The 12,218-nt window shown below is 39.0% G+C and overlaps 1 protein-coding gene across 4 annotated transcripts in view; it reads left to right on the forward strand.

The window, feature by feature from the left end:
* Positions 1-12,218, forward strand: part of CUL3 (cullin 3) — a 75,638-nt gene that overhangs the window by 39,136 nt on the left and 24,284 nt on the right. The gene's annotated exons all lie outside the window — the stretch shown is intronic.

Below are 12,218 nucleotides of genomic sequence, written 5' to 3' on the forward strand. Positions count from 1 at the left end.
CTTTTCTTTCTTTCTTTCTTTCTTTCTTTCTTTTTTTTTCTTCTTCTTGAAGTTAGTGTAACTAGTCTTAAAAGAATGTGTGTGTGTGTGTGTGTGTGTGTATGTGTGTACAGGTAGTCTTAAAGCATCCACTATACACTTCTTTGTTCTGTCTTACGTATTTCTCCCAGAGGTATGTGTTGTTTGTTGTTGTTGGGGTTTTTTGTTTGTTTTTCTTATAAAAATCATACCACTGGAATTCCCTTATCCTCTGTGAAAAGTTTTGAAAAATCTGTCCTTGTTAGGATTTAATATTTTGAAATTTCTTGTCATTGCTGGGGTATAATTAGTGGTGACCCCACATTTGATCCCTGTTCTTGGAAGGCAGAGTCAAGAGGATCAGGGCTTGAAAGTCATTATCAGCCGTAGGCCTCAAGGAAAATGAACAGTTGTAACTAGTGGTCTCCGTTGCGGTTTGCCGCATAGGTTAAAAGTGTGCTGTCAGTGTGCTCAGAACTCTTCTTAGTAACGTTCATGGCATCCCTTCACTTACTGAAAATGGGAGCTCCTGTTTAGTATGAGAATTACTTGAATAGAAACAGTTGTACTTTTGTGACTTGTGGGTCTGAAAACTGAGTTCCTAAGTGGAGGCTGGGAGCAGGATGTTGACTACTGCAGTGTGGGAATTTTAGACAGACTGTTGATTCATTCTGGTACGTCAGAGTGAGACGGTGAGGTTTCATGTTCTTACTTAATTTTAAATGTGTAATTTTAAACTTAGGAATTGTTTGTTTTCAATTTTTTCCATTTAATATTTGTAGCCATTGAGAGCAGACCTTCAGAAAAGGTGGGCTATTGTCCTAACTGTATTGTATGGTTCATCTGCTAGACTGAAGTAAGGACAGGAACAATGCCTGTACATCCATTGTGTGTCATAGCAGGTAGCACAGCTGCTTGTGCAAACTAGACACATGCAAGCAGTATATTATATGATCCTTTTGAATTGACTGCCTTTTCAAAATGCTTATTAAAATCTTATTTTAGATTCAGAAAGAATTATCTTCACATCCCGTAAGCCAAAATGTTTTATGTTCTTCATCCTCCTGTTTCATACTACTTAAATGCATGCACTGTTTTGTTTTTATTTAAAATATAACAGAAATGACATTTTAAAACAAAGAAAAATGTATTCATGCTGAAGAGAAATAATTTTTGAAGTTTTACATATGGATTATTTTATATTTTTATTATTTCTTTGAGAATTTCTTTCAGCATGTTTTGATCATATTCATCCCTCTCTGCAACTCCTCTCAGATCTTCTTCTGCTTCCTTACCTACTTCATGTCCTCTCTCTTTAGCAAGTCCAGCCTGGGTGTGAGTAGTTGTTGATAGACCAGGTGTTGCTGCCATTTGAAATGGCATGATTTTTCTTCTAGTAGCAGTCAAATGCCAGTAGCTCTTCAGTTAGGGATGGGACTTCATGCTTACAGCTGCTCCTACAGACGGGGATTTTGTGTGGTTTGAGTTTATTCAGGTCTTATGTGTACTGTCACATTTGATGTGCATCTTTGTTGTATCTCGGAAACAGTTTCATTCCTTGGAAGTAATCCAACACCTCAGGCTCTTAAGATCTCTCTACCCTCCTCTTTCACATAGATCCTTCAGCCTTTATGAGGAGATGTGAGATTTGCATTACCTATTTGGCTATTGAAGACATTAGTTTCTAACTGCTTTATTTAAGCTGACTTTATTAGTATTCATTTTTTCCTTGTTACTGGCTTTTTTTTAAGATTTATTAATTTTTGTGTTTGAGTTTGCCTGCATGTATGTATGTGTATCTACCTGTTGCCCTTAGAGATCAGAAGAGGGAATCAGGGCACCTGTAACTGGAGTCAACATTTGGTTGTGATCCATCATGTGGGTACTGAGACCCAAACACCAGTCTTCTTTTAGGAGCAAGTGCACCTAAGTACTGAGCTTTCCAGCCCCACATTTATTGTTGCCTTATATGTAGCTTTTAAGATACTTTGGGGGCCATTTGGGGGAAGTTTTATTTTCATTTTGGATTATTCAGAAAACTAATAATTGGGAAAAGATTTGTAATTTATTTGAGACAGAATCTCATATAGTCCTGGTTGGCCTCAAATTGACTGTGTGATAGATGACTGTGCCTTCATGCCTGTGGTAGTGAAGAGGGAACCTAAGGCTTTCATGCATTTTTGGCTGGTACTCTACCAACTGGGCTACATTCCTAGCCCTATTTGAATGTTTATAGAGTATATTTAACATACTAATAGACTGTATTTAATAGTTACTTGTGTAATTATTAACAGCTGTTTTCCCCCCTGTATCCTATGGAAGTAAATAACAAAGGAGAAGTTTTATAAGTGTTCTGTAGGCTGCCTTTAGCAACTAGAGTTAACATCAAAGGAATAGAAAAGAACCATTTCTGTATTTGCAGGGGTGGGGACTAGAGGCCTATACTACTATGCTTGTACAACACAGGTTGTGTTTTCTTTTTTTCCCTCTCTCAGTTTTCTGAAGTTTATCTTTATCTTCCTCTTATTAACAGTATACCTATGTATCAGAAGCACAGTAAGCACTTAGAAACTATGACCAGTAATCCCAACCAATACATTCTGTGTTGGTCTTTGAAAACTGGGAGCACAGCAAAGCGTTAGTAGAATTTCCCAGATAACTTTGTCCTAATTCTCCAAGGAACAGAAGGGGTTTTGCTCACATGGATTGTGGGTTTCTTTCTCCCAGAGGCTGGGCTGAGAATCTGGTCACAAAATTTTCTTCAGCCTTCTGTAGGCTAGCTGAAGAAGGCTCCGTCTGCGAAGAAGGCTTTCTGGGCAGGGAGGGAGTGCTGGGCAGCTGCTGACAGCTGGGTTGAGACAATAAAATCTGCATCCCTTCCAGAGGGGAAAGGCTTGTGAAAGGACAGACCACACTTGATTAAAATAAGAACAGTCAAGAGTCAAAGAACTAGATTTTAATTCACTAAGCTTAATGATAAAAGAAAGACAAGGGGAGAGAGCTATGTGGGAGAAGTGGGTGCTCCCCAAACCTTCCAGCCTCTGGTTTTTAAACTTGAATAGCAGGAGACAATCCCTGGACACTTGGGGGGAGGGGGGCTTGTCTCCAGGGCACCTTCAATATGTTTTCTTCAAAGAACCAGCTTTTGGCACCTTTTGTGTAGGTTAGGGTCTGCAAGGAGCTATCTTTTTAACACATTTGGGTCTGGTGGGTTGTTAGCAACAGGGTGTCTGCTCACCTATGTTCCAGCACGAAGTTTACCAGAAGGGAGCATCTCCTCCCTGCAGACAAGGGCCCATAATGTATCCACAGTAACCTTCTTTTACACTTCACCTGAACTTCAACTAGAGTATTCTGAACTGGATTTTGTATATATTTTTTAAAATTTTATTTTCAACACATTTTAATCATTTTCTTGTTTTCTCCAGATCCTACCCACCTAACTTCATGCTCTCTTGCTGATCTAGTGTTCTTTCTTGTTTAAAAGAAGAGTCAAGTTAAAACAAATGAAGCAAAAAAAAAACCAAACACCCAACATTTTGTGTTGGCTAACTACTCCTGAGCATCGGGGAGTGTGGATGATTGACCCAAGTGACACTCCATTGTAGAAAACTGATTTTCCCTTTCCCAGAGGGTATCAATTGCAGATAGCTTTGTGTCTACTACCCTTCTCACTTCAGTGCTGGGATTCTGTCTGGTTTGAACCTGTGTGCAGGGCTTGTGCTTAGAGCAAAAGTTTCTTGATGGAGCACATGGAATAAAGCTTTCCTTTGGGGTGGGGTGCTGCCAATGTATGTGGGAAGTTTGAAGCAGTGAGAAAATGCTTAATGATGAATTAAGAGAATCTTAGCTTTAGTTCCTGCTTTGTCATTAATTTACTTATTTAACCCTTTAGGTGAGCCTGTTTTTCCTTCTCTATAAAACAGATGTATTGTGTAAGAGTTCTGGTGCTTTCTGGGAGTCAGAGAACTATCAGTGCATGGAATTCCTGGATCCTGTCCTAGAAATAGTCATACATGTGTTCATGTACTGCACAAGACTTGCTTTTATTTGCATGGCAGGGAGCATGAAGCCATCTGTAGAACCTGGAAAGGATATGTTGGTTAGATCATTAATATTTCAGGGTTCTTTCAGCTCTGAAGCTTTGAACTATCTTAATACTGAAAGTGAACAGCAAGATACAATATCTGGAGAATGGGGAAAAGGAAGAAAACAGGGAGAGTGGGTAGATTGGTATTAAGTGGATCACAATTTAGGTGCTTTAAAGTTAGCAGCCTTGTGTAACAGCACATCTACTTAGTGATAAGTAGATAAGTAATATATTTAATGATAGCTGACAACACTTCCATAGTCCATAGTGTGAGCCAGGCACTATTTATCATTTAGTCTTTACAATATATGTTTTTTCATTGTTTTTAAGTAGAGTACTAAAAGTGGTTAAGCAATAAAAATAAAATGCTTCCTGAGTGTATGACAGTAAATATCTCTTTACCACATAGCTCTTTCTTTTCAGTACTTTAAATACCCAGCTCACAAATGAAATATTATTTCCTCTGTTTTGTCAATAAAGAAATTTGAGGTGTAGTAATTAAGAATTGGGGTTAGAGAGATTGATTTGGCAAGACTATTCAGTTTCTATTTAACCAAAGTAGTGAGCTGATTTCCATACGACTTTACCCCATGCCTGTGCTCTTCACCACTTGGCTGTCTCACTTTGGAGGTTGCGTCATAGTCAGTAATAAAGATCATCTCTGTCGAGTCAAACTGGTGGTGAATGCAGAGTTGAACTAATACTCACCTTTGTGTTGTGACAACAGGTTTCAGTAATGACTGGCTCTGTTTTCCAGTTTCTTCTTTCAACCAGTTTTTTGTTTTTTGTTTGGTTTTTGTTTTTGTTTTTTTAATTTTCGAAATTGTTGTTTCCCATACCCAATTTGGTCATAATGACTAAATCTGTGAAATTATTGAAAATGATTTTCTTGCTTATGTTGAAAGTGATAGTAAATCTTACTCTGAAGAAGTCAGTTTCCAAGATTAGATCAGAAGTTCTGAAAACTGTCATGGGAGTACTTAGAAGCTCTGAAACCATAGTCACTCTGGCAGTTAACACCATCCATCAGCAGATTATAAGTGTATGCCTATTTAAAATTTTTGAAGAGTGACAAGCTTTCATTATCAGTTTGACACAACCTAGAATCAACTAGGAAGAGTCTCAGTGAGGGTCAAGATAATTGCCTTAGCCTGTGGACATGTGCATGGTGGATTGTTTTAGTAAGTTAATTGATGATAGGCAGATCCAGCACAGTGTGGGGGGCAGTACCATTTCAAACTAGTGGGTTTTGAACTTTATAAGAATGGAAGAATTTCAGTCAATCAAACGAACATGCATGCATTTCTCCCTGGTCTCAACTGTGGATGCTGTATGACTAGCTGTTTGGAGTCCCTGACTTAACTTCCTCATAGTGATAGACTGCAACCTGGAATTGTAAGCTGAATTGTAACTTGCTTTTTATAAGAGTATTTTATCACACCAGCAGAATGAAATTAGAACACGTGTGTAACGTAAAAGCAAACAAGTGTTTTGGTCAATTTTTTTTTTAATGTGGGTTGTCTCAATATTTACTTTGAATAAAATTTCTTTGTCAGATACATGAATTACAGTATATTGTCTTTCATTCTAGGCCTGCTAGGCCTGCCCTCCTTCCTTCTTGATAAATCAACCTAGATTTGTTAGGTGGAGTATGGTGTGGATGCCCCCTTGGTCAGGTCTGTTGACCAAATCTCTGTCTTCCAGATTCTTGCTCCATTTTTTTGACAGTTTGTTTGCCACTTGCTGAGAAATGGTCTTTTTCCTTTTAACTTAGTAGTTTGAGGTTCTGATTAAAAGGAAATATAAATTTAAGATTGTTTTGTTTTCCTGTTGAACTGTCTTTAATTTTTATGGAATTGCTTCTTGTTTCCAGTAATAAGTCTTACTTTGGGGTCTGTTTTTGAAACTGCTCTCTGCTTTCTTTGGTTAGTGCCTCTGAATGGCAAACTTACCATTTTCAGGTTATTTTAAAGTATATCATTTGTATCATGTTTAGCATGGTTCCTAACCTCATCTGTCTTGGTTTCTTTCCTGTTGCTGTGGTAAAATACTCTGACAAAAGCAACATCAGGGAGAAAGTGAGTTCAAGGTGTACTTGCAGGGAAGTCAAGGTAGCAGCAGGAGCTTGAAGCAGCCACTCCCCAGCCTGGTGTGGGGGTGGGGAGCTGAATGGGGAGTGAGAGAGTGCTGCTCAGCTTCCTTTCTTTGTTTATACAGTCATCTGGGATCCTCAGTGAACTTAATACCCCATAGGCATGCCCAGAGGCCTATCTCCCAGTTGATTCTAGATTCCGTCATGTTGACCATTAGCGGTAATCACCACAGCCATAAGTCAATATTTGATTTTAATTGTAAATATTTAATATTCACTTATACTTTATAAGTATTGGTACATTTAAATGTTTTTCTTTATTGTCCTTTTTTTTTTTTTTGGCCTTGGTCTAGGTTTTATTACCTGACCTATTAGCTAAAGATTTATATGTAGTCCCTTGTTACTTTTGTGGTTATTATAGCAGTTACAATGGACATTCGTGACAGTCTCAAGAGGTTTTGTATGTTTGTTTTTAGTTATCATTTTTTGTTGATGTTTTGGGTGTTTTTGGGTTTTGGGGGGGTTGTTTTGGTTTGGTTTTTTTGTTGTGTATCCTTGGGCTATTCTGGATTTGCTGGCCTTGAATTCAGCAATCCCCCTGCCTTTGTCTCTCTGAGTACTGGGATTACAGACGTGCTTCACCCTGTCCGGCTTATTAGTATTTTTACTTATTCACTTTACATCCCTATCAGAGCCTCCTTTCCTCTCATCTCAGTTCTACTCTCTTCCCTTTTCTCCCCTCTTATTCTTCCCAGAAAAGGGGAGTGCCACCACTACGAGCCTGTCCCACCATATCAAGTCACCTCAGGACTTAGCATGGCATCTTCTACTGAGGCCAGACAAGGCAGGGGAAAGTAATGCAAAAGCAGGCAACCTAATCCATATTAGAGACAGCCCCTACTCTTAATTGCTAGGGGACTTCCATGAAGACCAAGCTGCCCATCAGCTATGTATGTGTAATGCATGCTTTTTGGTTGGTGGTTCAGTCTCTGTGAGCTCTCATGGCCCTCCGTTAGTTGACTCTTCTTGTGGAGTTCTGGTCCCTCTGTCCTTCCCCCAACTCTTCCACAAGACTCTCCAAGCTCATCCTTGGCTGTGGGTCTTTGAATCTGTTTCATTCCGCTGCTGGGTGGGGCCTCTCAGGAAAGTTACACCAGTCTCCTGTCTGGAAACATAGCAGAGTATTGTTCATAGTGTTGGGGGTTGGCTCTCTCCCATGGGGTGGGTCTCATATTGGGCCAGTCATTGTTTGGCCCTTCCCTCAATTTCTGCTTCATTTTTACCCCTGCACACCTTCTTGGCAGGTTAAATTTTGGGTCGAAGTTTTTATGGGTGGGTTGCTGTCCCACTCCTTCCCCTTCATCCAGGTGCCTGGGTGTAGGAGGTGGCCACTTCAGTCTCCATATCCCCCACTAATAGGAGTCTTAGCTAGAGTCACCCCCATATCCTCCCAGGAGCCTCCCCTGTCACAGGTCTCCAGGTTGTCCCAGAAAATACAATCCTGAGTGAGGTAACCCAGAAAGACACACATAATAGGTCCTCACTTAGAAGTGGATAGTCACCATGTAGTATAGGATAACCATGCTACAATCTATAGACCAAAAGAAGCTAAGTAACAAGGAGGGCCCTCAGAAGAGAAAATAAAATAGACATCTGAAGTGGATGGAGAGAGAACTGGGTGGGAAGGGGGAGTGGTGGTGGGGGAGTGCAGGGGTGGGAGATAGGAGGCCTGAAGTATTTGGGTTTTTGAAGCCGCTTTCTGTGTGAGGTAAGGGTCTTAGAACACTGGATTTCTGGGTTGTGTGCTATCCTCCTCCTTGACCACCACCTCCCATCCCTGACCCCTGTTACAGTATTCAGACATTTGAGTCTGAGTTATTTGTAGTTTTGTGTTGCAGGAGAGCAGTGTTAATAGTTGTGGATTGAATGCTAGTGTTGTATGTGAAAAACAGAAGGCAGAGGATGGTACCTTCTGGAGAAAGTTTTATTTTGCTTTAGTAGGCTGACAAACTAGGAGAACATCATATAGTGGAAACTCCTTTAAGGCATTACTAGTGTTAATATGTTTTTAGTTTCTTTTTTCTTGTCTATAATTCTCTACACAGTGGCTATAGCTCCTTTAAGATCTCAGCTGAAAGCCTGAGGTATCTATATTACCATGCCTGACTCTTAGGCTGCCAGCCTGACAGTTAGCCTCTTGTGTTGTGTTCTGTTTGTTCTGTTGCGTCTTGAGATGTTTTATTTTAGTTTTGTTTTTTGTCTGTCGGTAACTGCCTAAGTCCCAGTCTGGAAATCTGACTGGGGCCAAAAGGATACAGACACAGTAGTAGAATGAGGTGGGATGAGCTGTGTGCTCTGATGGAGACCCACCAAACTCAGCTCTTACATTTTGTATATCTGAGTGAAGTCAGGTTTATAGTACACAACTGAATGAAGAAGCAGGTGGCTTAGCTAATCTCATCTTGGTAGGAAGCCCTTGTAGGGGTGTAGTCTCAGGCTGCAGTCATCCTAGAGCAGAAAACTGTGGTTGATAGACACTCTTACATTCACATTTGAATCAGAAGAAGGCTTTGCCAGCCCTCATGCATCTGAAGTATTGGGGTCCTTGACATGGCTGTGCTCATGTCAGCAGTGCATACTCAAGTAACGAACTCATGAGTGACAGAGTTTGGTTGTGTTTCTTTTCCTCTTCAGAACCTTTGCCTGTTTGATGTACTAACGTGTAACATTGTGCCTAACTACACAGGAGATACTAAGTGACAGTAAGTGTATTAGTGCTAGTACAAACTGCTGTTCTAATTGTACTTGCCTCTCCTGGCCCCCATAAGCCCAAGTCGCAGTGATAATTTCAAACATTGGGGGATGGAGTGTTAGGTTTTAAGATTATGGTAACTCCATCCTGTAGAATTCTCCTTATAAAACTGAAACTCTTTACCCATTACCAACAGCTCTCCCAGTCCCCAATTCTGCTCTTTGCATCTGTGAATTTGACGGCTGTGAGTACTTTATATAAGTGGAGCAATACAGTATTTGTTCTTTTTCACTTAGCACATGCCCCTTCATGTTATAGAATATATTTATTTTTCTTTTTTGTCTGAATAGTACTCCCTTTATATATAAACCACATTTTGTTTGTATCATCCATTCATCAATGGTCATTTTAATTGTGACTTTTGGAGCTTGTGGAATTGGAATATGCATAACCTTTTCGAGATTCTGCTTTTTGTATTTTATGTACAACTACTCAGTCATAGGCTGACTCTGGTTTTAGATTTTGACAAATTTTGATGCGATTTTCCACAGCTCCTACTCTGCAATATTGAGTTCAGTTCCCCTGCATTCTGTGCACTTACTGCTGTTGTTTTCTTGTTGTTCTTGTTTTGTTCTGTTCAGTTTTTATTTTATTTGGGTTTTTGGGACAGGGTTTCTCTGTGAAGTCCTGGCTGTCCTGACACTTTGTAGACCAGGCTGGCCTCAAACTCAGGTCTGCCTCCTGAGTTTTGGGAATCAAGTAATGGGCCATCACACCCAGCTTTGGTTTTCTATTTTAACAGTGGGCTTATTTTTACATTTGAAGGGGAAGTCGTAGTCAGTTGTTGTTAATATTACAAATAGATGCCAATTCAGGTAGATGTTTACAGATATGAAAGTCATAGTTATTAAGTAGCAAAAATAGGACTGATTGAAAGAAATTCTTTTCTCTTCTCTTCTCTTCTCTTCTCTTCTCTTCTCTTCTCTTCTCTTCTCTTCTCTTCTCTTCTCTTTTCTTTCTTTTGCCTGGAAGTGTGTTTGTGCATCACATTCATGCAGTGCCTGCCAAGGCCGGAAGAAAGAATCAGATCCCCAGGACTGGCGATACAGTTCATTATAAGCCATCATGTGGTTGCTGGGAATTGAACCTGGATCCTCTGCAAACACTGCGAGTGCCCTTAATCATTAAGCCATCTCTCCAGCTCATGAGTCAGTGATCTTAACCACTGAATTGCGTCACATATCTTCTGAACTTAAATAGGTCTAATGAAAATTATTTCCTAGTGTTTTTTTACCCCTCCTGTTCATATATTATATAAACTTTTACAGTGGGGAACAATACATTTTAGTATGATTTAGTACAGTTCTACATAGCTTCACAGAAATGTAGTTTTCATTTATCTTGTATTTTGATAGGCAATTTCTGAATGACAATTACAAGATTTTTTTTTTTAACTTTCAACAACTAGAATGTTATAATTTAAACTTTTCACAGCCTTGAGAAAGAGTTTGAACTCTCTTTACAGTGGTTAAAACCATGACTGAGCTTAAGGTGTCTAAGTCACCACACCTTGTTTTTCAGTAATATATCCTGGTCTTTTCTACTGAGTTTATCTGAATATAATACTGTGTTTTCACACCTTAAGTATTTTACACCTTACCCCTGGTACCTTTTGCAAAAGTGAAATCAGGGAGTTATATTGAGGAAGTACCGTTTATTTTGTAAACTATGAGCTAATTAGACTTTTTTTCTAATTCTGTAAAACGTTTTTTGTGCTCTTGCTTTTTGTTGTTGTTTCTGACTTTATTCTGTGAAGCCTTTTTAAACCTTTATTTTATGGCTTAACAGGAACCTTATTTGAAAACACCTCTATTATTTTCTTGATAACAATATTGCCTTGTGTTGAACCTATTGAGTGAGACAGGTTCAAACATATTCTGACAGACTAGCTATAAAGAGCTTACTTTGGGGGCATTTTGTTGTTGGGGTGTGGGTATATGCCACAACCCCCCAGCACCTATTTAATCTTGAAAGCAAACATAATTCAAATGAACACTAGATAGAAATGCTAGAATTTAAAGTTTCCTCCTTTTGCACACTGATAACTCAGGAACCTTTTCTGTAGTATGACTTTTAATACCATTTCTTCAGTAATAAAACCATTTGGCTCACTTACAGAGTTATTTCTTGACTCTATTTTAGTTAGCTTTCTTAGAAAACTGTACTTTTGTATAGTGGGTTTTGGCACTTTAAGACATGCTTTTGCATTCTGAGTTTGATCTTTTATAACCTATAAACAGTTGGGTCTTCTTGGTGCTTTTGAGCTATCAGTAGGAAAAGGATGTATTTGCTAAAATGATTGAAGTTTTAATACTGTGGCCTTGTAGAGCCAAGTAGCTCCTTAACCCTTCCCTGTTGGAGATAATAGAGACCACCTAGGCCTTAATTAGCTATTGGAGGAAGGAATTTGACCTGGAGATGACCTGGTTAAAGCTATATAGGTAGACTGTATCTCTCTACCCCAATTGCTATTTTTAAACAAGTAGTGCTTTCCTTAAAAATTGTTATCTAGTCTTTATAGTTATTAGCAAGGTCTGAAAAACTATTCTTATAGATACATTATAAATGATGTATTTACAAGTTGGTTTATGAAATGGACTATGAGTAAAGTCAAGCTGGATCTGGCTCCTGACCCAGGTCTGTGAAAGGTCAGGCATGAGATGGTCCCCATATTTGATTGTCTCCTTTCCCCCAGGCACTGCCTCCCAAGCCTGGGATGGTTCCTGTCCACTATAGACTGCTTGGGCAAGGAATAAGTCCTATGACAGAACTACAAATGTGGTTTATTTCTATGCTGATGAAAAGCTTACTCCTTTATTGAACTTTTAGATATTTTCAGAGTGTTTTATATTTAAAATGTCTGCATTTGGGATTTTAAAGAGCAAGTTAAAAGCAGGTAATTTTATTTGCACTCTTTACAGTACATAGTTACTACTGTTAGACTTAAACATAGCTGCACTTTGTTCTAATCCTGATATTAAAAGATTTAAAATTAGTCTTTGGTGTGTTATCTGTCTTTGGGGGATGGTTTTTAAAGTTCTGGTTCCAATAAGATCAGTAAAGAGACTATACATTAACATGGAACCATCTGCAATTTAAATGGTTAGAGCTACATTATTAATGTATTACATAAAATCAACAATGTAACGCCAGGTGTTGGTGGTGCATGCCTTTAATCCCAGCACTTGGGAGGCACAGGCAAGCGG

This window comes from Acomys minous (genome assembly GCF_964271855.1).
Source record: "Acomys minous genome assembly, chromosome: 4".
NCBI classification, from domain to species: domain Eukaryota; kingdom Metazoa; phylum Chordata; class Mammalia; order Rodentia; family Muridae; genus Acomys; species Acomys minous.